Raw genomic sequence first — 26,522 nt, forward strand, 5'->3', positions numbered from 1 at the left:
GCTGTATTAATTCGTCATTGAACTGGAGCTGATAGTGGGTGCTTTATTCTTTGTGTTTTCAAGTCAAAGAGCTGTCCTGCTGCTTCTTGCCTGGGTGCTTCCCAGATAATTAAGTTTTTACATCTGATGAAGTTTTTGGACGAAAACGTTTGGATATTACAGGAGCGTTAATGTTTTCTTGTTTGTGCTGACTTTGTGCTTCCCTCTTTGGTGCTTGAATAAATTGTGTGACATTGGGAGGAGACGTGGTATCCAGTGCTTTTTTTTGTTTCTATGCTCAAACATTCCCTGATTTCCAAAACAATTATTTCTTTGATCAAATATTCAAAGATCCCACTTTTGGTCAAAACGTTCTTTGCCTGTCCTTACAAAAATAGCATCCATATGCATGATCCCACTGGTATTTCCTTCCCCAGTCAAGTCTGAAGACAAACTGATAAACTTCTCTTTCAAAATTCCTAAGCCAGTAGATACAAGTATGATCGTATTTGAGGATTTCAAATGTGCACATTTCATACAAGTTTATGATGTGTTTTTGCTAAAAAAGCTCATTAGAATATAGAGCACAATTAAAGGCCCACAAATCAAGGTCAACATCAAAAGTTTTCCAAAGTGCTGAAAAATACCATCAGGAAAATGAAGGCTTCCCATGAACTTTGTTTGGGATTGGACCCTAAGGATAATAATTATAACAAATCTTTCTTTACATACATCAGGAAATTAGAAAGTAACACCCAAAGTTTCTCTGAACTTATTCATAATGGCACTATCCATTCTACTCCAGTGGCAATTACACATATATTGGCAAGCAAATTCAGCGTGAATTTCTCTCCAGAGGCATCTGTACAAACTTACATATCCCCAAAGACCTCCAGCACTCTATCATTACAATAGAAAACTTCTCAAAATACTCTCCAAGGCAAGCAAAATCTATCTATCTACCTATCTATCTATCTATCTATCTATCTATCTATCTATCTATCTATCTATCTATCTATCTATCTAATCTATCTATCTGTCTCTGTCTATCTATCTATCTATCTATCTATCTATCTATCTATCTATCTATCTATCTATCTATCTACCTATCTGTCCATCCTCTATGGGACCTGATAACATTTCAGGCTGCTTGCTGAGCACCACTTAACATGTGCTAGTGAACTCACTCCTACAATTAATCAACATGAGCTTATGCACCAGTTTAGATCACAACATTTGTGATGCCATTTCAAAAGGAGCATCTCTACCACAGACCCCAGGTGTTATAGACTTCTAAGCCAGACAGTCCTCAACTACAAGGCCATGGAATGGTTCATAACAGACCTGATAAAAGGATGATCCTCTCCCCAGTGGTAGAAGGAAAAAGTAGTCCACAAAAAACACAAAAACTGTCAGGTCAAATAAAGAGGCATATAAGTAACAAAGTGGACTACTGAGGATAAGGAAGAGACTATGTATTTCTACTGTTATGCAATAACTCAGAAATTCTAGATAGAAGATATTCAATAAGATTAAGAGAAATTAAAGAAAAAAAATACTTGCACAAATAAACTGTCAAAAGCTAAAAATAAAAATGCATGTTTTTTAACAGAAAGATCAACAAAAACTTTATATAGACAAAGAAACATTGGGCCCCCTGGAAGAAGTGACAGAGGATGTAAAAAAGTGTAAAGAACTAAAAACAGAGCTTTTTGAAAGGTATAAAAAAGAAACATGGACAATGGAAAAAAAAAAATATATATATATATATATATATATATATATATATATATATATATAGGAGAAAGGCAATGTAATCAAACAAAGAAGTTAAAGATTAAATACAAACTGAGGGATTTATTGTAGAGACTCCAACATAGGCAGTGTTTTTAGCATAATGAGTCCCCAGATTAAGGAGCAGAAAGTGGAACAGTAGGCATCTGAAGAAAATTTGTCACATGACCTTCTTTAAGATACCATTATGAAAGTCCAGTTGAAATCCACAACAAGGGAAAGAGTTGGAAACAGTGGCAAAGCTGATGCAGGTAATGTTGAAAAGGAATTGTCCAATGGGTCCGTATATAAAGGAATAGCAGATGAAGCAGCATGTATCTGAAAAGGATATGTCAGTGGAGTATGTTCTGAAACTTTATGTGGAATACTCTCAGTAAACAAAAAGCAAATAACATGTTGTCCCGGTCCCCTTCAATAACACACATCACAACAAATGACATTTGATGACCTTTATTAAATTTCCATAACATAGCTTTGATCACCAACTTTATTAATTACAACTATTCATGATATAATTGATTCTAAATACAGCATAACATCCTTGTAATGTTAATCAGGGCAGCGTACCTACTCACCCTGCCCCAGGAAGCAGTGTCCATACCTCTACTCACTTTACTTATGAAGCAGTGTCCCATCTCACTTCATACACCATTCATTGTAATGTTAATCAGGGCAGCGTACCTACTCACCCTGCCCAACAAGCACGGTCCATACCTCTGCTCACTTACTTTACTTATGAAGCAGCGTCCCAACTCACTTCATACACCATCCATTGAATTACCATCCACCAAATAAACACCATTCTTACCTCAGCTTGCTTATCTATTCAGCAAGCTTTCTTTAACTACTCATTTCCTTTCCCCAGATCCTTGAAATGAACATCCAGACATCAGAGGGGGAACAGAAGAGGGCAAGCCTATCCCTGTTCTCCGCCTACCCCCACTGATAAATAACCCTACTCCCCACTAACGAAAAGAGGGATGGTGGGTGGGTAGCAAGTTCACGCCAAAATGTGATTGCTTAACCTAGCTACACTAGACTAACCTCTTAAGCCCCTCCCCATCATTATCTCATTTCCTCCCAACCATCCCTGCCTCCACTTAACCCTTTCACCTCCCCAACCCACTTAACTCCCCTTAATATTAACCTAACCCCCCCCCATGAAGATGTCCCGGGACAACTTAGTTTGTTGCCAAACTTCATTTGTCCCGGTCCCCTTCAATAACACACATCACACCAAATGACATTTGACAACCTTTATTAAATTTCCATAACATAGCTTGGATCACCAACTTTATTAATTACAACTATTCATGATATAATTGATTCTAAATACAGCATAACATCCTTGTAATGTTAATCAGGGCAGCGTACCTACTCACCCTGCTCCAGTAAGCAGCGTCCATACTTCTGCTCACTTACTTTACTTATAAAGCAGTGTCCCAACTCACTTCATACACCATCCATTGAATTATCTTCCACCAAATAAGCACAATCCTTACCTCAGCTTGCTTATCTATTCAGCAAGCTTCCTCCAACTACTCATTTCCTTTCCCCAGATCCTTGAAATGAACATCCAGACATCAGAGGGGGAACAGAAGAGGGCAAGCCTATCCCTCTTCTCTGCCAACCAGCCTGACCAGGCTGCCCCCCCTACCCAAAATTGTTCAATCCACTTCCCATAAAGGGAAGTATCAAGCCAAACATCATTTGGTGTACCCATCATCTGTAAAGCACCTTATAATCCCGTCATAAACCCCTTTGCCATGCCATCACTGAAACACACCCTAATGAAACTAAATAAAGTAGGATTACCATGACCCCAATGTAACACTGGAACATGCACACCAAGAGAACACATACCCTTTTAGCCCGCTGCCTTCAAAGCTGAAATCATGGCTCAACCTGAATGTATTGACAGCCTATAACCACAACAAAACCACAAACTATAACCTCTTGAACTCAAGATGGCAACAAGTCAAACTAGTAGCAAGTCTCGCACCCAAGACCCTGTTAACCGTAGCATATCACCTTAGCCCACCACCCAGCTCTATATGTGCAACAACTCCATTACCATAGGGAACAGTCTAACTCCAACTTTAATGTCCTACCTTAGCTGACCGAAAACCAGCACCCCTTGACCTAGTTCCCGAAAACCCGTCTATGCTCAGCAACAAAATACTCTACATACCCAGACATAAACACCCCCAATTCACTCATTACCAAACCATTCTTAACCCCTGTTTGGCCCTGGCCTTTCCCCTGGAGATCCCTTTCCTTATATTACCTATACCACTAGTAGGCAATTACGACCTGTCCTACCTCAGCCTTATCCTGCAACCAAGCTTCCTTTAAACCTTCCAACTCCCCTGTAACAATGCACCCAGTTTTAAAACTACCCCTCCAACTGCGTATCTACCATGCTTCTTAAAACTCTACTCACAAAATTGACCCAGACACCAAGTGAAATGATCCGTGTGCTATTCTGTAAAACCTTAACCTGTTATGAAACATTAACAGTACCTACTCAAGGGACAAATTTGTCACCCCAAAGACACCACCCGTTGGGAACAAACTCCAGCATCCTATCAAACACCTCATCGGTCCTCCCCTAAATATGGTTCAACCACTAAATGAGTAAATACAACCACCCCAAAGTTCTTAAGAATGCAAGGGTTGAGCTTCACTGGCTTGCAAAAGACACAGGGGTTTAACCTAATAAGTCCTGTGCTCCTATGAATGTCTTGACTACTCATCCCATGGGATCCCACACTCCCTCTAACTGTCCCCACCCATTACCCCCTTGGACCCCCCTACCTACCTCTTCCTTACTTGCCCCCTATACCAATGCAATAATCAACTCCCACTTATTGAACACAGAGCTCTAATATGTCTTAATAAGATGATTACTCAGGCACAGTTTGTGCCCCATTCAGGTGTCAAAACATCTGACCTATCAAAAATGTTACCTTTCAGATCCCCTTTTAAGCCACCACATGATGCCTTTTGCCCTCCAGCAATTTCAGTCAATAACTGTTGCCACCTTGAGCTCCCTATGTGTAGCATCTTTGCTTGCTACTGCTTCCATCATCTGTGAACTCACTATGTAGCGCCACAACTGGTACTCATCACACCACCATCTACAAAGAAAAGGACAAACATAAATCCTTTAAAATGTAAAGAGAAGCCTCTGCCTTATACCCACCTATTCCAAATTATAACAGCAGCATTCCAAATCCCCCATCTTCAAGAAAAGGACATATAAATCATCTAAAATACATAATACACATTCAAAGACGTCTTTAAAGGCAACCTATCCTGCCAACCTGGAAAGGAATGTACAGAATAACAGGTTTTGCATTCACAGGAATAAAGTAGAAGCTATGCTTGTGTCATCCATTGCCTCAATGTGCTATACACTTAATGTAGGCTTTTCTGAACCTAGGCCCATGCTATCTTAATGAACCAAAGGGTATTCCAATTCTCAAATGCTAAATGTATAATCTGGCCCCTCCTTATCTCTTGTCAGATAAGTAGTACAACCACTGTGAACCCTCCCTTTCAACGTCTTAGAGAAAGAAATCAGGACAAGGCCCTAAGTGAAACTGTAAAGATTTTCACACATCTCTTATGCTGCCCTGTGAAATCACTATTCAGTTTACCTTGTGGGGAAATACAGACTATGCCAAATGCATGCAGGGCACATCTGGTACCTGCTGAGGTACTGCGACTGCCATTTCTGAAGCACAAGGCAAAATAATAAAGGGAGACATACCCTGCTTAATCCTCTGCATACATTTCAATCCCTTACAGTGAGAAATCTGGACAAAATCATAAATAAAAGTGGGACAAAGGACCCAGTTAGGGACAATTATAACTATTGCTTCTACAAACCTAGAAAGCTGATATAAGAGTTTTTCCACTGGCATGAAATTTTGAGCATATATACATATATATATATATATATATATATATATATATATATATATATATATATATATATATATATATACACACATTCATACATATATTAGCATTTTTCCCTCTGCTTTTCTTTTCTCTCATCTTTATCCTTCCTCTCCTTCTCATTTTCATTAGCATAGAGTATATAGTAGAATACATATATATTGACTTACTGCAGCATAACTAATATGAGGCATTCAATAAGAATTTAAGCTGCAGCAGTTTAAACACTATGATAGATATTGTACATGTAAACAATAGAGGAGTTAAGCTGTTGTACTACTGTATTGGTCATTGTTACATATATTTCCTCCTCTTTCTTGTCTCAAATACCAATAATCATATAGAATTTTTGAGGCAGAAGTGCAGCTTTCTAATATAATAACACACAACTTCCAATATTTACAAACTCCTTTATGTATAATTACCATGGCTGAAATATTGTAGCTCATACTGAAATCGAAGTTGTATTTTTAAAATGCAATAGTCATCCTTAACTAAATCTCAGACTGTTGCAATTTACATGGAAAGTTTATAAAATAAATGGATTTAGCTTACAAATAAGCTTACAGGTAATGAACATCTGCGACGAATACAAGGAAGTGGTATCTCTAGAAAACTTCCGGAGTGAAATTAAATGAATTATAAAGTCATTTGCTGTAAGTAAGTGCTTTACTTATGAAATAATGTTATAAAACGATGCCTCTCTCTAAGTCTGAGCAGAATTTATAGAAGACGAACTTTCACATAAACCAACTGTCCGTAGAGGGTTTTTTTTTTTTTTTTTTATGCATATATTAGACAGCCAAGTTTTATAAAATATGTTGCAGCTTTTTGGCAAGAAGCGCTTAAATTGAGAATGTAAGATTTTCCTTAGACAAACAAACTCAGAAAGCAAACCCCCAAACCATGCACTCCCAGGAAGAACAACTCATCCAGTCTCTCGCAAGTGAGCACAGCAACCCCCATTAACTCACTTGTTCTCCAAACACACACCCGAACACCATAACATGGCAATGTGTTCAGTGACCACCACATAAACCCAAAGACCACAGGTCCAATTATGTGAATCTCGTGCGATCTCTACCACACAACTTCCTACACCACATGTGCATAGCCAGCCATGACTCTCTTCCCCCAGAGCCTGTGAAACCGCCAACAGCTGCGGCCTGAGGAATTACCTCAAAACCACCCTGATAGCCTCCCTCAGTTAAATAACTAAACTATACAGCTGACCTGCCAACCATGAAGAATAGACCACCTCATTTATTTATTATTATTATTTTTTTTAATAGCTTGTGCCTCACAATGCAACAAAACAACCTGCCTGCCATAACAGATGCCACCGAGCAGAAAGTATGAGCAACTGGCCTTTCCTTGGCGGGTAACTCGCAACAACTGCAAACCCACTTCAGGAAATGAGCAGCAATTCCCATAACCATTTTCTTAGTCTACCCACTTCTAAGTTAACAGTAGGCACACTACCTGAGACTCACATTTTTCCTTCCCTTTTTCTTGTATATATAAAATGCACAAACCCGCACCCCCCCCCCAATTTCATTTAGACTCAACCTCGAGATGAACCCAGCAACCACTCTAAGTCTCCCACCACAACAGCTTCACTACAGGACCAGACAGAACCCCCTCAACACTCCCCCACCAGCAAGCCTCCAGACAAAACCTCCCCATGCAGAACCCCCCCCCCCCATACTCCGGCCTTCCTGAAATGTCAGCTATACTTGTCCAAATTACACAACCAGCAACACACTCGGGAAAGGAACACCAAAACAACCCACCTACCATATGCACAGAAAACATCACGAACACCGCAAAAGGCACCACATCACACCCGACTGAAGGACCCCATGGTGACACGGGCCAAGGACAGTCAAAGGAAAATCCAGCACACATGCACTTCATATCTCCAAGCCCGCAAAAGCCCTGTAAGGCCAAGCTGAAATGCACCACAACAACTCCTCCCCACATGCCATGTAGAAATCAGGAGCACTGCCAGAAAAGGGGGGGTAAACACCTATCCTGCCCCTAGCCTACACTTAGCTGACAAAAACTTGCTTGTAGCGGCTTTTTTTTGTAAAAAAAAGCTATCGGACCAATCACCTCCCCCACAATCACAGCCCCTCCCTCAAACCACCACACTACTAACACACCCAACCACTGAAACCAAATGGAAGTGCACTGTATATGGGCCAGGAAACATGCCCCCCTATGTGCTTTCTACCATACACCACTAATATAAAAATAGTCCCTATACCTAAAAGACATCAACTTTAACCTGCATACCTATAATCATACCGCATACCCCAGTTACTCACCTCATCTCCATCACCAAACCAAGGCCTACCTGACCAAGGAACACACCTGTCATCAGGAAATGGACCTGCATGTAGCAAGTTCATGCCAAAATGTGATTGCTTAACCCAACTACACTAGACTGACCTCTTAAACCCACCCCCATCATTATCTCATTTCCTACCAACCATCCCTGCCTCAACTTAACCTTTTCACCTCGCCAACCCACTTAACTCCCCCCAGTATTAACCTAACCCCCCATGAAGATGTCCCGGAACAACTTAGTTTGTTGCCAAACTTCATTTCTCAGTCTAGAAGAAAATGATCTAAGGGAAAATCTACTTGATTTAATAGAGATGGATAGACATATTAAAATAGATGAAAGAAATAGTTTTCAGAAAGCAAAATCAACCAAAAATGTAAGAAGAATGGTATAATAGATGAACACAATAATCATGACTATTAAGAGAAAGTGGTGTAATATAACAGCAATAAATTAGATATATTGATGGGGTGCTAAACTAATAACAGTTAAAGTTACCTCAAAAAGGTAAAGCAATAAAGCAGAATGACAACCTGGAAGCATCAAATAGAGAAATCTGTGAAGCCATTAAGACAAAATGGTCTCCATTAGAAGAATATACAAAAGGGAACACACCATTAAAAATACTTAGAAAGGTGGTCATGATAAAAACAACATGTAGTATCAAAGCAGATCTGGATTTATCATATACTAATGCAAATAATAAACAAAAATATCAGCACAGGCAGAAAGACTTAAAAGGTATTTAGATAAAAATAAAGGAATAATACAAAAGAAGCAATTTACTGATGATCTAAATATGTTTTTTAGAGAAATGGAAATAAAGTAAATGGAACAGCTGCACCACCAGAAAAAAATAGAATACCCTGTTGAACCTAACAAAGATGCTGAATAAAGAAACAGTAAGGAGCTCTAATATAGACAATATACAATGGGATGAAGTAATATCCAGAGAAAATGGGGCAATACTAAGAAAAGCTCCTAAATAGAAAACCCTAGACACAGTACCTAACATTTGGATAAATGTATTAATATCTTTACACAAAGATTTAACTCGTGAGTAAGAACTACTTGTATGAGTATCCCAAATAGACATCAACCTGGTTAAGTACAGGAAAAATGATACTCTTCCTTAAGAGTGAACCTGCATGCCATCCTAAGAACTACAGACTAATAACTTTCCTTCCAACAATATATAGATTATATACTGGAATCAATGTAAACAAGTTTATAGTTCTTTAGAAAAAAATCAGTTATGGCAACAGAAAAAAGGTAACAAAAAAAATCAGATGGAACAAAGGATAATTTGTTGCTAAATGAAGCCATAATAGAGGGTTGTAGAAAGTGGAAGTATCTAAGTGTGGCATAAATAGAGTGCATAAAAAGCATTTGACAACATCTCATATTCATGGATAAAGGAATGCATACAGATGTACAAGACACATCCTATATTGATAAAATATGTTTCAGTGGGAAACCTCATTGCAAATGAGCCATGACAAAGGACAGAAGTTACATTTCTTCTTTAAGGATGCACTTTGTGTATATGGTCTGTGCATGCTTTGTTAGTACTGTGGTGTCCCCAGTCTAGGACAGTAATCAAGGAGCTAGAATCCTCACCACTGACACTAGAGAGGGACACTCACTTGGAAAAAAATGGATATACCCAGTATTTCCAGAAGCAGCTCTCTGCATCAAGCACAATTTCCCTTAAAAGCACACAGGGAACACTCAGTCCAGGGTCTGGGTTTCTCTATCTGTTTGTCCCCAGGTCACCAATAATGATCTCCACTGGCATAGCTGTAGAATTTAGTCCTCAGCTGAGTGTCCAAGCCAAGTCATCCAGCACCATCTCTGTGAAACCAGTGCTACGTGTCCCTGCTCCAAGTAGCTGACACACACACTTTGAGATTTGATTTTCGCAAACACACACACACACACACACACACACACACACACACACACACACACACACACACACACACACCTGGGAAAGTCTGGCGCAGATTTACTAGCTATGCCTCCTTCTGCCCAGACTATAAGGTAGTTACACTGCCATCAGACACCCCAAAGCCAGCTACTCTAAGGCACTTGCAAGGGTACCCAATTATACTGAGTGAAATTAATATTAATAACGGTAATGCTGACCAAACAGCCTGGCTTTCGGGAGTAGCCACAGTATCACCAATAGCTATAAGTACTCTCAGAGGTTAAAATAATCTCTAAAGAACCAGCCACAATGAAAAGTTTAGATATATTTAATAATAAATGCTAAAAGAAAATGAAAATACTAAATATCTATTTACAATAAATACCAGAGTTTCAGTGCACATGAAATATTAAAAATAACACAGGTGGACAGGTTCACACAGTTACAGAAAAGCAATACTTAACTAATCTCATTATATTTTCCTGATTTATCAAAAGAATTATTATTCCCTGGTTACTTACTAGAGCAAGGCAAGATGAAGTAGGTGAGGGATCCTTCCTAGTCAGGTTCCAAGAACAGAGTGCTCTGAGACTTCAGTCTCACCTAATATTAAACATTATTTTTTAGTGACAGCTTACAGAATGACATTACATACATCTGGTCATCTGACTTCTGGTTTTCATGCACCCCCCCCCCCCAATGCTAGAAACCGCCAGGATTTAGCAACTGTGTGTCATTAATACAGACACACAGAACCATGTTAAGATCTGATGCTGCTCCTGGAAGTCATAAAACAATTTCAAACCTCCACCCTTCCAGAGTAGCCATTAGTTCACCTCAGTGACAAGGCAGGATGCTTCCTAGTACAGACTTTTTGTCTCTTGCTGCATTGACAGCTATAAGATAACATCTTTATGGCATAGGCCGAGTAATTTAATTTCAGAACATTTTCAAAGTTTGAGATTAACATCTTCTCTTCCAATATCTTCTTTTAAAACACATACATTTAAACAGTTACAATAATGCAAGCATATTTCTTTTTCTGTCCAGCAGGGCACACTGTTGGTAGATTTTTAATGCAGGCAGCTTTACAAATACAGTTTTCAACATAAGAATCAGTACAAATCAGTTTGATATGCAAATGACATATAATTCTTTACAAAATTCCAGCTAGCTGTGCTGGCATATGTTACACATCCACCGCCCTACTTCTCCTGCCATAACTGGCAATACCTCACTTCATCGCAAGTACAATGCATGCACTCTTGGTCTATACTCTGTGCATGTATCATATACACATGATATTTGATTTCCCACACATGCACTGGAACTTCTTTCAGGCTGCCATTTGATTTATGCACACTGGAACTTACTTTTATGGCTGCTGTTGGAACCAGAGACAACTGTTGCTTTGCTACCATCCTTTCAGAACACATGGAGTGTTCCATAAAATGGGATATGAGTGTTCCTTCAGCAGAAACTCTATGTGTGCATGAGAGCTTGTTGCTCTGCTACTATCCTTTGCAGAATGCACAGAGTGCTGCCATGAACCAGGAGACGATCATTCTTTTAGCAGATACTTTGTGTGTATGTATGTGTGTATATGTGTGTGTGTGAGAGAGAGAGAGAGAGAGACCCTAGTTAGGGATGGAAAGTTTGTTAATTAACTTGTGCCAGCTCAAATCCTGTACTTTGGCTAAAGGAGACAAGAACCTTAATTATCTACACCGGCTACCAGACTGATCACTTAGTCATCAGAGGTGATTGAAATGTTCTGAAGTGGGTAATATTGCCTTCTATTGGTTCATGCATTTTGTTTCCCAGCTTAATGGAAAAAAAAAATCTTAAAAATTACAGGACTGCATTTTCAGTGAATGTGAGTTTCAGTGCATTTTCAATAAATGTGAGTGTCAGTGCAATTTTAAGGAATGTGAGGTTCAAGGGAAGATAAGTTTATTGTTGCTCATGGCAAGTCTGTTTACAATGTGCAACTGTTTGTTTAACAAATGTATGTCAGTGTTTGTAGTATAGAATTTAAAAACAGTGTTAGTAGCACAACTGGTAGGGTACCTACCTTTGGGCAGAAGGCTGTCGGTTCTACTCTCATGCCATATAGCTCGATGTCTGATATAGCAGTATTTTTTAAGATGAAGGTTGCTTTTCTGAGTGTGAAATCCTTTGGTTAAGATGTTAAATTGATGCCACAGCTATCTGCGTTAATGGTAGGTGATGTGAGATGCTTTACATCCACTGGCACTATCAAAAAGAGTAGGGGGAAATTCCACAATATAACACTAAAAAAAGCATACCAGGACCCGGACAAATCCAAGAAAATAATATAAGCCAAACATGTCCAATATGCTGAAACAGTGGTAAAAAAAAAAAAACTTTAATAAAATAACAAATAAAAAACAGGTGAGCACTTTCGCGAAACTATCACTTTTTCAGACCATAACATATACACTACAACAAAGCTATTTAAAAACAGCCCTTAACCAAACAAATACAGATTATAGTCATGTGACATTCACCAATTATTCAGACCTCTCCTTTTTAAGGCAGGCTTTAAAGAAAAGGCATTTTTTAACCCTGGGGATACATCTGCTCTAAAATCTAAAATCCATGTCAGTTCCAAAAATTCAGTTTCATTAATAATATCACCTTCCCTAGTGTTCATATTTAACTGCTGCAGTACTAAAAACTTAATTTATGAGTCTTATCAAGTTCTGACATATGCTTAGCTAGTGCATTATTGAGTTTAACATTCTGTATGTCATTAACATGTTCAAATATACATTCCTTCAAGGTACGGTTGGTCTTCCCAACCTAAAATATTTCAGATGCTATACACTGTGCCATATAAACAAGATGTTTACTACTACAATCAGCATAAAAGCGAAAATGAATCTCCTTATGTATTCTAGGATGAACAATAGAGGTGGCAGACCAAATAAACCTACATGCCTTGCAAGATCTACAGGCATAGGTACCTTGACGTTTAGATTGTACCCTGATATGCCTAGATTGTTTATAACATAATTGTTGTTTTAGGGTTTTATTATTCCTAAAAACAAACTGTGGGGTGTCACCAATGACTTTACTTATATTTTTATCCATTACAGTAGGCCAATTTTTCTTCATGATATCAAATACAAAAATAATATTGTTAGAATAAGTCAGAACCATTCTATTCTTATCAGACTTGTTAACAGGTTGTGGGTCAGTTTGTTGCATCTCAGATCTTCTGGAAAAATAGGGCGTAACTCCTTTCATGCTGACCTCTTCAATAGCCTGCTCAATTACTCCTATGTTGTATCCCCATTTAAATGATTCAGTACGTAAGGTATCAAGGGCTTTTCTCAGGGATAAAGTTTTGGTGTACAGATGAATTACCCTAAGAACCTGATTTTTAACTACATTTAAGAACCTGATTTTTAACTACATTTCTGCCAATATGTCGAGGATGCATACTAGTATTGTGTAAAATATAATTTTTCTTACAGGGTTTCATATACATGCTGGTGGATAATGCACCTAGATTATTAATATTAATCAATACATCTAGAAACTCAACACTTACCACAGAGCTATGCATAATAAAACTAAGATAAGATGTTGTGTTCTGCAAATAATCAATACACTGATTTTAAAGTATAGGAAGGTCTTTGCCAAACAAAAAAGATGTCATCCACAAAGCACTTGTAAAACCTCACATAATTAACAAATAAGATGTTGGAAAAGACAGATTGTTTCTCCCACTGAGCAAGAACTAGGTTCACATATGAGTTAGCACACGCTGTCCCCATAGCAACCCCTAGTTTCTGCAAAAAATACTCTGTTTCGAAACTAAAACATTATTCTCCAAAATCAAATATAATAGAGCACAAATAAGCTCTACCTTTGAATTCAAAAAAGTCATTTCAGACACAAGAAACATTCTAACATTGTCAACACCTAGGTCATAAGGGATGACTGCGAACAAGGAATTCACATCTGATGTTGCAAGGATAACATCTTCTAAACTATTAGACATACTAGACCATTGAAACAAATCTTGAAGAAATTGTTTGGAATATTTTAAAATACTTTCAACTGAATCCAGGGGCTGCCTTAATTGCTTTTCCACATAAATAGGCAGTCGTTCTGTTAACCACTCCCTCCCTGACACAATCAGTTGAAGGGGTGGGTCAGCTGCATTCTTGTGAACCTTCAGCAAACCATAAATCAAAGATATCAGAGGGTGGTCCACTAAAAAATAAGTGTATACGTCCTGATCTATCTGACCAGTCATTAGCAAATCATATAGACAGAAACTGAACCCTATTAATAATGCCATTAACTTGAAATTTCTGCAGTTTCAAATAAACAGCTAAATCTGTTAACATAGCTATCATTCTATCAATATAGTCACTTTTATCCAACAGAATTATTCCTCCTCCTTTATCTGCCAGCCTGATACTAAGCTGTTGCATATGAATCATTTTGTGCAATGCTGTTGATTCACTATATGTCAAATTATAAAATTCAGTCCCAGTGTTACTGGATATATACCCAGTTCTTAAGTCCTTCTCACACATATTAATATATGCTTCTATAGCTGGTAAAAGTTTAGGTGTAAAGGTGCTAGGCTTCCTGCAAACATTAAACATGTCACCCCCCTCTGGGTAAATCACCCCCAGCATTATTTTCCTTGCAAACAATCATAAATTTAGTAATACATCTATTAAATTAGTAGCAGTAGCTGGAATAAATGACATTTCTCTGTTAAGGACTGCAGTTTGTTCAGATGTCAGTAGGAAGGAAGACAAATTGAAAATCAAGTTACTCCCTACCGTTTCATTTGGTCCAGCCTTTTTCGTTTGGTCGGCGTGTCTATTCTCATGCTGGGTCTCCTTTGCCTGCTTTGCGAATGGCCTTTCCTCATCTCCTGTCTTATAAGGAGTGCTTTCTCTAAAAAAATAGAATCTTTAGTTGAAGTATTGTTATTTAGTGTGATGATACTTCTCAAACAATCAGGGCCCTGTCCTGCATACATTAAGTTTCACAAACTGTACGGTTTGTTTGCTCGTTATTTGTTCATTGAAATGAGCTACCACAGAAGAAGGTAATTGCATCTTTTCAGCATTTATGGCACTAACTCCATGTTCATCTGTTGAAATATCAGGGGAAGCTGTTTTGGTAGTGTCTACTGTTGATGCAGAGTCATTTCTGATGCTTATGTCCATCCTATCATGCCCTCCTGATAGAACGTACTCTATCCGACGTGATGCTTTCGCTGTGGGTGGACCAAACCACTCAGAATTGTTCTCATTACTCCATGTTTGTGCATTCTCCCTAGGCCAAGAGACACATTGACCTTTTGTAAGTCTTTAATGTCCCTCTGCAGCTTCTTCAGCTTATCGCTTTGCAATTTCTGCTCGCAAAGTGATACGTTGCATAATACTTCATCCAGGAGCTTAGTATACATATCAGCTTTATAAGTACCACTGATAGACAGGAACAGTTCATTAATCTGACTAAACAGAGATTCTTCTTCAGGGGGAAAAAATTAATTAAATAAGCACATATAACTGAAGCTCAGTTGTAAATTAAGTATTTGCCGATGCTTCAGTAACTCAGGATAACAGAAAAGAAGCAACCAGAGCACTAAAGTCAAAATTATAACAATAAATGACAACAATGTTAATGTCCAATGGTATTTCATCTGGTTTTAAAAATAGGTTTAAAGGGAACCACCACATTGAGACCAGGTGGATGGTTCACTTGTAAATTAACCTATTCTTAAAACCAGACGAAATACCATTGGACATTAACATTTTTTTTTTCTTTTCCTTTGTAAAACATATAATTATATGTGATAGGAATTTGATACAGTGTCCCCTTTTGTGATCTGTTATTTGAGTTGTAAAAGAAGAATTACATTTGTTATCAATAGTGTTTTTTGAATTAAGAGGATCTACAGTTATTAGCTATGCATGTTACGATTATGCTGTTGACTATAAGCGCTATTGGAGCTATTTTAAGAATTTGGTTGGCTGTTTACTTTACAAATGTCCCTTGATTGGTGGAGATATGAAATGCTGACTTTGGATAGGTAAATCCTAAAGTGTTATGTTACTGGTGAGTTATTTCTGTGCTTAACCTATGAAATCACGGATTTGAAAAAAGACTTTAGTTCTCTGAATATGTATTTTGCACCTGTCTTGACTGATCACAATGTTTATATCATAGTTTAAATTTAGATGGTGTGAAAAAGAATGATTTTTGTACAGTTTTTAACAGCGTATGTTGCAACTGTGTTATTGACTGTAGCGCTATTTTTATAATTAGTTTCTGAGTAGCGTAAATGTGATATGCCAGACTTGGACAATCATAATGTAAATTATTTATTTGTCTGACATTTAAGCACCCAAACAGGACCTACAGTGTATGTGTTATTTGTGTTGCTGATCATAGCGTCTTTGGCTGTAATAGTTGCTTTTATAGATTTTTAATTTCTTAGATGAACTATACAGTAGCTAACAAATTACATACTAATTTGTGCTTGGAAAAGAGTGTTTGTATTTGGATTTATTATGACTGCATAGACGGCAATTGAGTGGTGCAGACATGAAATACTGATTCTGGATAAGACCACTTAAATGTGATGTTTGATTGGTGATTTATGTATGTTTATAACCAATGAAATGAAGCATTTTACTGCCATCTGCCTATTGGTTCATAAATGGCATTACTGTTTTTTATTGGTTAAGATATATGAGTTAGATTTGCTATCCTTTCGTATTGCTGTAGCGCTTTGATTTTATTATTATTTTTCTTGACCATGGCTCTTTTATACTTATATTTTTTATAGGCAACGTTGGAAAAGGGTGTTTGTATTTGGATTTATTATGACTGCATAGACGGCAACTAAGTGGTGCAGACATGAAATACTAATCTTGGATAAGACCATTTAATTGTGATATTTGATTGGTGATTTGTGTATATCTATAACCAATGAAATGAAGCATTTTATTGCTATCTGCTTATTGGTTTAAAAATGGTAATAATGGTTTTCATTGGTTAAGATACATGAGTTAGATTTGCTATTCTTTTGTATTGCTGTAGCGCTTTGAATTTATTATTTTTCTTGGTTATGGTTCTTTTATATTTATAATTGTGATAGGCAATGTTCTTGTTTTCTCCATCAAAGTATAACTTGACCATCAGAATAATGTAAAGAAGAAATATATCTGTTGATGATAAATCCTGCTATCGAAGTCAGATTATTCTGTGGCTGCACATGCTGCGCTTGTGCTGCGGTGGATGTGGCGCTTTAAATTTTAACAGATGGTTATAATATGTTAATAAATAAACTCTCTAAAGGTAGAAATGCAGCTTTGTGGTTGTGCATGCTGCGCTTTTATTACTGTGGATGCAGCGCTCCATGTTTTGGTGGCGAACGTACATTTTTGAATGGTATTGACAAGTTTGGAAGGGGGTTATCTGTAAAGAGTGAAGAATGGGATCTCTGTCCATTTTATGGACGGCTCTTGTGTGGTGTAAATATGAACCATTGAATTTATAACATAGATACTATTGATTTATATAAATAAAGCTTTTGTCTTCATATGTTAACTGGCCCTTGGATTTCAATAGGTGGAAGTTGTCTGCATTTCACAGAGATAGGCGGAACATCTGTTATTCCCTCTACTATTAGTTGACTTTAAAAGTATGCTAATTCAGAATTGGACTTGAGGGGACATATTTTGATTGGTTGAAAATAATTTTATTTAGCCAATGTTTTAGAACATGAAACGCCACTTTGACCGGTCAAATGTGATAGCAATTGAAGTATGTGGATTGGTTTATGGAAATTGAAATGTATTTTTGATTGGATAGTAGGCTTTTAAATACTGATTTTTATTTCATGAATTTTACGATCTGAAGAAGGCATTCTTGCCAAAAGCGCTTATCAAACTTCTTTTAAAGTTTATTAAAGAGATTTTAACAGTTATTATCCCATGGTGGTTACCGAAGATCTTCAACATTGGCATTATTAATAGGGTCATTTTCTATCTATATGATTTGCTAATGAATGGTCATATAAATCATTACTTATACACTTATTTTTTAGTAGACCACCCTCTGATACCTTCGATATATGGTTTGCTGAAGGTTCACAAGAATGCAGCTGATCCACCCCTTCAACCGATTGTGTCAGAGATGGGGTGGTTAACAGATCCACTGTCGATTTATGTGGAAAGGCAATTAAGGCAGCCCCTGGATTCAGTTGAAAGTATTTTAAAAGATTCCAAACAATTTCTTCAGGATTTGTTTCAATGGTCTAATATGTCTAATAGTTTAGAAGATGTTATCCTTGTAACCTTAGATGTGAATTCCTTGTTCACAGTCATCCCTAATGACCTAGGTGTTGACAATTTTAGAATGTTTGTTATGTCTGAAACAACTTTTTTTTAATTCAAAGCTAGAGCTTATTTGTGCTCTATTATATTTGAGTTTGGAGAATAATGTTTTTAGTTTCAAAACAGAGTATTTTTTGCAGAAACTAGGGGTTGCTATGGGGACAGCGCGTGCTAACTCATATGCGAACCTAGTTCTTGCTCAGTGGGAGAAACAATCTGTCTTTTCCAACATCATATTTGTTAATTATGTGAAGTTTTACATGCGCTTTGTGGATGACATCTTTTTTGTTTGGCAAGCACCTTCCCATACTTCAAATCAGTTTATTGATTATTTGCATAATACATCTTATCTTAGTTTTACTATGCATAGCTCTGTGGTAAGCATTGAGTTTCTAGATGTATTGATTAATATTAATGATTTAGGTGCATTATCCACCAGCATGTATAGGAAACCCTGTAAGAAAAATAATATTTTACTTAATACTAGTATGCATCCACGACACATTGCCAGAAATGTAGTTAAAAATCAAGTTCTTAGGATAATGCATCTGCACACCGATGCAATTTCCCTGAGAAAAGCCCTAGATACCTAATGTACTGAATTATTGGAACTGGGATATAGTATAGGAGTAATAGATCGGGCTACTGAAGAGGTCAGCATGAAAGGAGTTACACCATATTTTTCCTGAAGATCTGAGCTGCAACAAACTGACCCACAACCTGTTAACAAGTTTGATAAGAATAGAATGGTTCTGATTTATTCTAACAATATCAGTTTTGTATGTGATATCATGAAGAAAAATTGGCCTATTTTAATGACGGATGAAAATATAAGTAGAATCATTGGTGACACCCCGCAGCTTGTTTTTGGAATAATAAAACCTTAAAACAACGCTTATGTTATAAACAATCTAGGCATGTCAGGGTACAATCTGAATGTCACGGTACCTATGCTTGTAGATCTTGTAAGACATGTAGGTTTATTTGGTCTACCACCTCTATTGTTCATCCTAAAATACATAAGGAGATTAATTTTCACTTTTATGCTGATTGTAATAGTAAAAATCTTGTTTATATGGCACAGTGTATAGCACGTGAAATGTTTTATGCTGGGAAGACCAACCGTACCTTGAAGGAACGTATATTGGAACATGTTAATGACATACGGAATGTTAAACTCAATAATGCACTAGCTTGATGAAACCCATAAATTTAAGTTTTTAGTACTGCATCAGTTAAATGTGAACACTAGGGAAGGTGATATTATTAATGAAAGTGAATGTTTGGAATTGAAATTGATTTTTAGATTTTAGAGCAGATGTATCCCCAGGGTTAAATAATGCTATTTATTTAAAGCCTGCCTTAAAAGGGAGAGGACTGAATCATTGATGAATGTCACATGATCTGTATTTGATTGGTTAAGGGCTGTTTTTAAATAGCTTTGTTGTAGTGTATGTTTTATGGTCTGAAGAAGCGTTAGTTTCGCGAAAGTGCTCACCTGTTTTTTATTTATTTTATTAAAGTTTATTTTTTACCACTATTTCAGCCTATTGGACATGTTTGGCTTATATTGGAAATTCCACAATGCCCTGGCCAAATTTACCCTAATAATTTAAATACAACCAAGGGTGTCCCCTGAAAAGTTGATACTCTCTTTGTGTGACTAACCTGGTCAAGTTTTAAAGTAAATCTGTATCTCTGCCTTCATTTCAAAATTAAATAAGAAAATAGTATGCACACTGACAGTTTTGAGCAGTGTTTATTTTAAATGGGTGGAAAGAAACATGCAATGGGATACCAAAATGGCTGCTAGGGGAGGGGGGCTAATCCATTCCCCTGCCTAGGTCCCTATCTGACCATGATTTGAATTTGCATTCAGTTACACTTAAAAGAGGTGTACATGGGCAGCTAGATTTTATAATATATCATCATATGGATCTAAATCTTGCTATGTTTCTAGTTGGATTCATTGATAATGCTAAGTGAGGGTGAGAGATCAACTCTTGGGTTAACTGCCACAGTAGCTAAGAAATGCATTACTAAAAAGTGTAAGCAAAAAAATACCCCCTGCAAAACAGGATCTTAGAACTTTTGTTGAAAGAACTGAGGACTATACAACTAGTGGCAGTGAATTCACCAGTAGGTTACAGTCTCCTGGCCTAGTGGAAGTTGCTAGATAAATGAGTTCTGGAGGAATAATAAACTTAAGGTAGCAATGTGGGTGAACTATTCTGCTGTTGAAATCTTCCTTGGACATAAGGCACCATAGTTAGAAACTTGAAGTGCTTATGTATAGGTTCCCAAGTGGTAATCTTAAAGGAAAGAAATAGAGTTATATCCACAGAGGTCCATTGATTGTGACTGTCCCTTTGTATTTAAATACAAAACTCATTCTCCCAGTTTAATTCAGTGATCCTCTCCTGGGACATAGCAGTTCATAGAACATAAGATGTTCACAATAGTATGTTGTTCTAAGATTCCTTTTTTTTCTAAATTTGTTATTGAATTTTCATTGTATTTATCTCTGATAATATTGTTTATTCTTCTCTGTATAGTTGCTAATGTTTAGTTTTTATACAAGAAACAAACAACAAATGAACAATGATAAGTGGGATTTTAAAGTTAAATGGATGTTTTAACAACTTACATAACCCCATCAGAGAATGAGGGTTTACACATTATATGAAATGTGTAATAATAGTGAACTGAATAAAGTTTATTAACTCAGTACTGAAATATCATACTGAATGGTTATTAAGTTCATCTCTCTTCAATAAAATGTTTGTTAGAAAAGGAAGAAAACGGACTTGTAAGAAATACATATGCAAGACTAGTACAAGAAATCAAAAAGGATATTCCAAGGTGATTATTTGTTACTGTTGCTGTTTTGTCTTGAACTAAACTCATTTAGCTGTTTACTTTAATTAATTAGGCTACAGTTACAATTTGTCTCCCAGAAACCAACTTTGATTACAGACTTTTCAACTGCATTTTGTAGATAACTTAAAAGTGTATAGTTCATCAGAAGAAGAGTTGAAAGCACAGATATAAATGGTTAAAAAAACTTTCTCAGATAATGCAACAATGGTGTGGGTTTGGTTTAATGGTTAAGGTCTTCACCCCATAGACACAAATTAAAGAGTTTGATTCTGACCTTGGATTATTAGTTAAGCTTAAAATGGTCCTTCTATTCTCCAATGAACCTATGACAGCTGGTCTTGATAAATGTGCAAAAGCAACATTTAAAAAAAAATTAATGCTGCATTACTAAGAAAATATCAACCTGGGTCAAGAATGTGGTACAGAGGAACTTGAGCAACAGGAAGTATTTATATATCTGAGAATAAATGAAGTGCTGGCAATAAAACATAAGCAAATGATAATAAAGCTTCAGAAGACAAAAAAAAAATAATATTAAAAACTGACCTGGCATCTAGGAATAAAGTCAAACTATAAATCATCTTGCTCTTCCTGTTCTGACTTACAGCTTTGGGGTGATTTACTGACCCCAAAATGTATTGGATCAGTTGGGCAATGAAAACAAGGAAAATTCATGCTTATCAAATGATATATAAAAATCAATATATGTCAAGATTATGCATTCCCTGCTCTGAAGGAGGAATGGGTCCCCTCAAAACTGAATACATGCAGAAATCTGCAATGGTGGGGCTGCATATGTATCTGCTGACCTCATCAGATCTAAACATAGTGATAGTTTTAAAACATGAGGAGAGGAAGTCTAAGATGACATCTTTGTTTAGCCTAGCAAAAGCATTTTGGTATCAATAGGCAATGGCAATTAAACCAGAATTAGATAAAAATCAAACAGGAAACTGTGGAACAGTTCATTCTGGTAAACCTGCAGTACTTTCCATTACAGAATGTTCAGCTTTGGACACTTTTTCTGTGAACTTTTCTTTAGTTCAGCATGTAAGTTTGTCCTTTAATGGTGCAAACATTGTTGAAAATGAATTAAAAGTTGTTAATTCATCTCATTTGCATCTAAATGAGATGATTTGCAGTTAGGGTAGACTAAAATGGCTGTAAAAACTAGGATTTTGGATGTTCAGAATGGGAATTTAAGAAGTCCAGTTGCTGAACATTTTTTGAATGTGCATGGTGGAAATATGTCAGGTTTGTTTTATTCTGTTCTTGCTCAGCCTTTAGTTAAGAGGAGTGGTGATGTAGTTAGAAAGCTGTTAGATTTGGAGAGCAAGTTCATTTTAAATTATAGGACACTTTCACCCAGGGGCCTTAATGTGGAAGTGAATTTAGTGTATTAAGTGTAAGTTAAGGTATCACATAATGGTGGCTTCACTATTCTCTCTTTTTCATTGATTTTGTAAGATTTTGTAATAAAATGCAGTTTTGATAGCTTGTTTAAGTAATAATTTAAATAATTTAAAATATTAAATAGTAAATGTTAGTATTTTTTAGGTTAAAATTTTGGGATGATGTTAATTGAAATTAATTGTAATTAACTGAATGTAATTAAATTAAATAAACAAATGATTTAGGGTTTTTTGAAATGTATTTAAGATAGCCGTTTTTTGGATTAGTTGTCCGTTGAAGGCAAATAGCCGAGGTACCAGATCTATGTATTAAAGGATATTATTTAGCTTTGCTCTGCTCCGCTGGTGTTTTTTCTACCATTTTTCTAGTATTTTCTGTTTCTAAAAATCAAACAGCACCTGAATATGCCAAAAAACAAAAGAAAAATATATAAGGAAAAAGGATCAGATGAGAAGGAAAAACATGGAAATCTACAACTACAGTGGCAAATATGGAGATCTCCTGGAACAACCTCATGTTAAACTAGATTTGATGCAGGAATGGTTAAGAAGAGGTAAATTAAAGCAAAAGAAGAACGGCTAATAATGGTAGCCCAGGATATTGGACTACATATACATTTGTTTACAAAGTCCTTTGAACATGTGGGAGACAAATGTAGGTTCTGTAAAACAGATCTGGAAAGAGTAACACATCTTTTTGCTGGGTATGATCTACTGATTGCTAAAGGTCTGTATACTGAAAGGCACAATAAATAGACTTTTGCAATGGGAATTATGCAAACACTACAATACAGAAGTAGCAAAGAAGCACTGGAAACATAAGCCACAAAGCATTACAGAGAATTATGGAATTTATATCACATCTCATCACCCATTACCAGCAGTTCAAAAATATATGTGAGAAAACCAGATATAGTAGTCTATGGATAAAGAAATTGCTACACCCATTGATTACTGTGTCTTATGTACAGAGAGAAACAAAGTAATTAAATACCATGATTTGCAAGAAAAAACTAGTGCAATAGGGATAAAGATGCCCAGGCAGTTCCAGTAGTAGTAGGATCAATTGGTTTAATAAAATAATTTACAACCATACTTAAATATACTCTCAATTCATGTATTACAATAGGAATTATAGAAAGAGGCAATTTTGGGCACATCATGGTTTCTGAGAAGAGCATTTCTGGCTAAGATCAAAGAATGAAGCAATACTAATTTTATGAATTCTAACTGCACTCTGACTTAAGAATGGGGTCCATTTGTATCATGGCATTAGAAACCCAAAAACACTTGGAGACAGTAAATTGGAAGAGACTTGATAAACTATTCTATAAAAAATCTTATAAGAGCTGACCCCTATCAGTTTGGCTTTGTTATGGGTAGGTCATGTCTAATGGCTATGTTTAATTTTTGTTAGAGTGCATTGAGAGCTGTGGACAATGATTACATGGTCCATACAGCATACCTTGACCTTGTCAAAGTATATAATGTCATACCACATGCTGGTTTAATTTCTCCAAGTGAAGAAAAAAGTGCTGATGGGGAAAACGAGGAAACTTCAATCGAGGTACAAGTATCTATCTGAAAAGGAAAAGGAGGACTTGAGGGCACATTAGAAAGAGGAAAGTGAGAGGATGTGGTGGGAGGGAACAACTCTGAAGAAGCTTCAGCACACAATGTCCTCAACACCAGTAAAAGCATTAGCATTTAGGTTATTGCAATGAAAACAAGATAGGGCAATTTTCAGGTCAAATGGCAAAACACAGAAGGAGTGGTGCAGGAAGTTGATGAGATCTTAGGCATGTTTAAGGGATACTATCAACAGCTGTACACTAGTGAAGTATGGCCGTTGTGAAAAGATGAGGTACTTTTGGGCTGGAATAAACTCTTTAATGACATCTGGAGAGGGGAACATTGTCCGGATTCTTGAAAATAGGGTATAATAGTGGTATTGAAGAAGGAGGGAAGGATCACAGTAGAGACATACCATATAGGCCCATAACAATTGAACCATGATTATCAAATCACCATGAGTGTGTTGGCAAGAAAGCTGGGTCTTGTCATCCCCCAACTGATAGATCCACATCAATGTGGGTTTGTGGAGGGTAGGTAAAATCATGATAACATTATTAGAAAACTAATGGTTATCCATGATGCAATAACAAGGAATAATATAGTCACCTTATATTCATAGGACACTGATAAGGCCTTTGATAGCATAGAGTGGGCTTCTCTCTTTAAGGTTATAGAGAAATTTTGATGTACATATTAGTGGAAATGGGAATTGAGAAACACATACAAAGGGGCTGTGCCCAGTTCAAGATTTCTGGAAGGTAGTCTAAGGCATTATCTATAACTAGAGGGACTAGGCAAGAATGCACTCTGTCCACATTGATCATCACCATGTGCATTGAGCTATTGGTGTTAAGGATCTGAAGTCAAGGTTTGTTAACAGTGCAGCATGGATTTTATGATTGCATTACATGCTGATGATGAAGTTTTGTAACTAAGTGATCCTGTCATTGACACAGAGAAATCTTTTGGTATTTTAGGAGAGTTTGGTAAATTCTTGTGGTTTAAAATCAACAAGGGCTAAGACTAAAGCTACTTGAAGATCAAGCTGTAATCAAGACCTGGATCCCCCAATGGTGGACAGAGGGACAGTTCAAGTATCTAGCAGTATGGTTAATGGGATCTATAAGGAGGTTAGAGCAGTTTTTTTTTTCAAAGGGTTTCTCATAACATACAGAAAAATCTTAGAATCTGGAAGGCACTGAATCTAGAGCTGGATGTGAGAGTCCAGGACCTGCACTAGCATGTTATTTCCCATTTGTTATATCTGGTGCAATAATTTTGGTCACTGCTTGACAAGTGAGATGCTAGAAGAATAAAAGTTATGGATAAAGAAATTTATATGGGCTGGAGACAAAACATCAGCAAGTTAAGATAAACTAATTCTTCTGAAAATGCAAGGGGTCTGGCAGTTCCAGACCTGAAGACTTCATACAGGCCATGTTAATTTAGTGCTCCAACTTGAAGAACAATACTAGATGAGTGTGCATGCTTAAGGAGAAGAATGCATGGTTAGGTAGTTTAAATCCCTTTTAAGCAATGTGAGAAAGCAATGCTCAATCAATGAGTTCACCTGTGCTTGATATTTTAAGTATGGAGGTTGGTAGGCTGTTTAAGAGAGAGAAGAGTTAAATACTGGAAGTAAGCAAATCTTCCTATCAGAAAGTTAATGTAGGCTTACAGAAATTAAGTACTGGGAATAACTGTTCTACAATGAAGGACTGATAGGTTTGGACGAGGTTCAGTGGAGGTTTTCTCCTTTCACAGAGACTAGATTTGTATTATCTAGCTTTAATGAAGAAGGGGAATAAATTGTCCTGGATCACAGAGAGAGAACAAAGTAGGCCAGCCCTGGTTAACTGGATTAGTGAATGAAGAAGTAGTGGATGGAAGAAAAGAGGGCTGATCTCTCAGTTGTATGGTGCCCTCATGGATTTATTTAAGGGGACTCTAAGAATAATGATAAACCAATGGGAAAGGATTTTGAAGAGGGAAAGAGAGAGAGAGAGAGAGAGATAAGTCAAGTGCAAAGGGAGACAATTTGGTTGACAAGTAAGCAAGTGGTAAGGCTGAGGAAGTTCAGAATATTGACTTGGAAATGTTTGCACAATTATTTTCATACATTGGTTCATGTTGGGGACTTATGTCCAGGAGATGGTACTTGTTGTTGAAGGGGTAAGGCAAGGCAAGTAGATAAGTGCAGACATATCTTCTGGTACTGCTCTGAGCTGAAG

The sequence above is a fragment of the Protopterus annectens genome, chromosome 3.part0, assembly GCF_019279795.1.
Source record: "Protopterus annectens isolate FY-2018-M chromosome 3.part0, PAN1.0, whole genome shotgun sequence".
NCBI classification, from domain to species: domain Eukaryota; kingdom Metazoa; phylum Chordata; order Ceratodontiformes; family Protopteridae; genus Protopterus; species Protopterus annectens.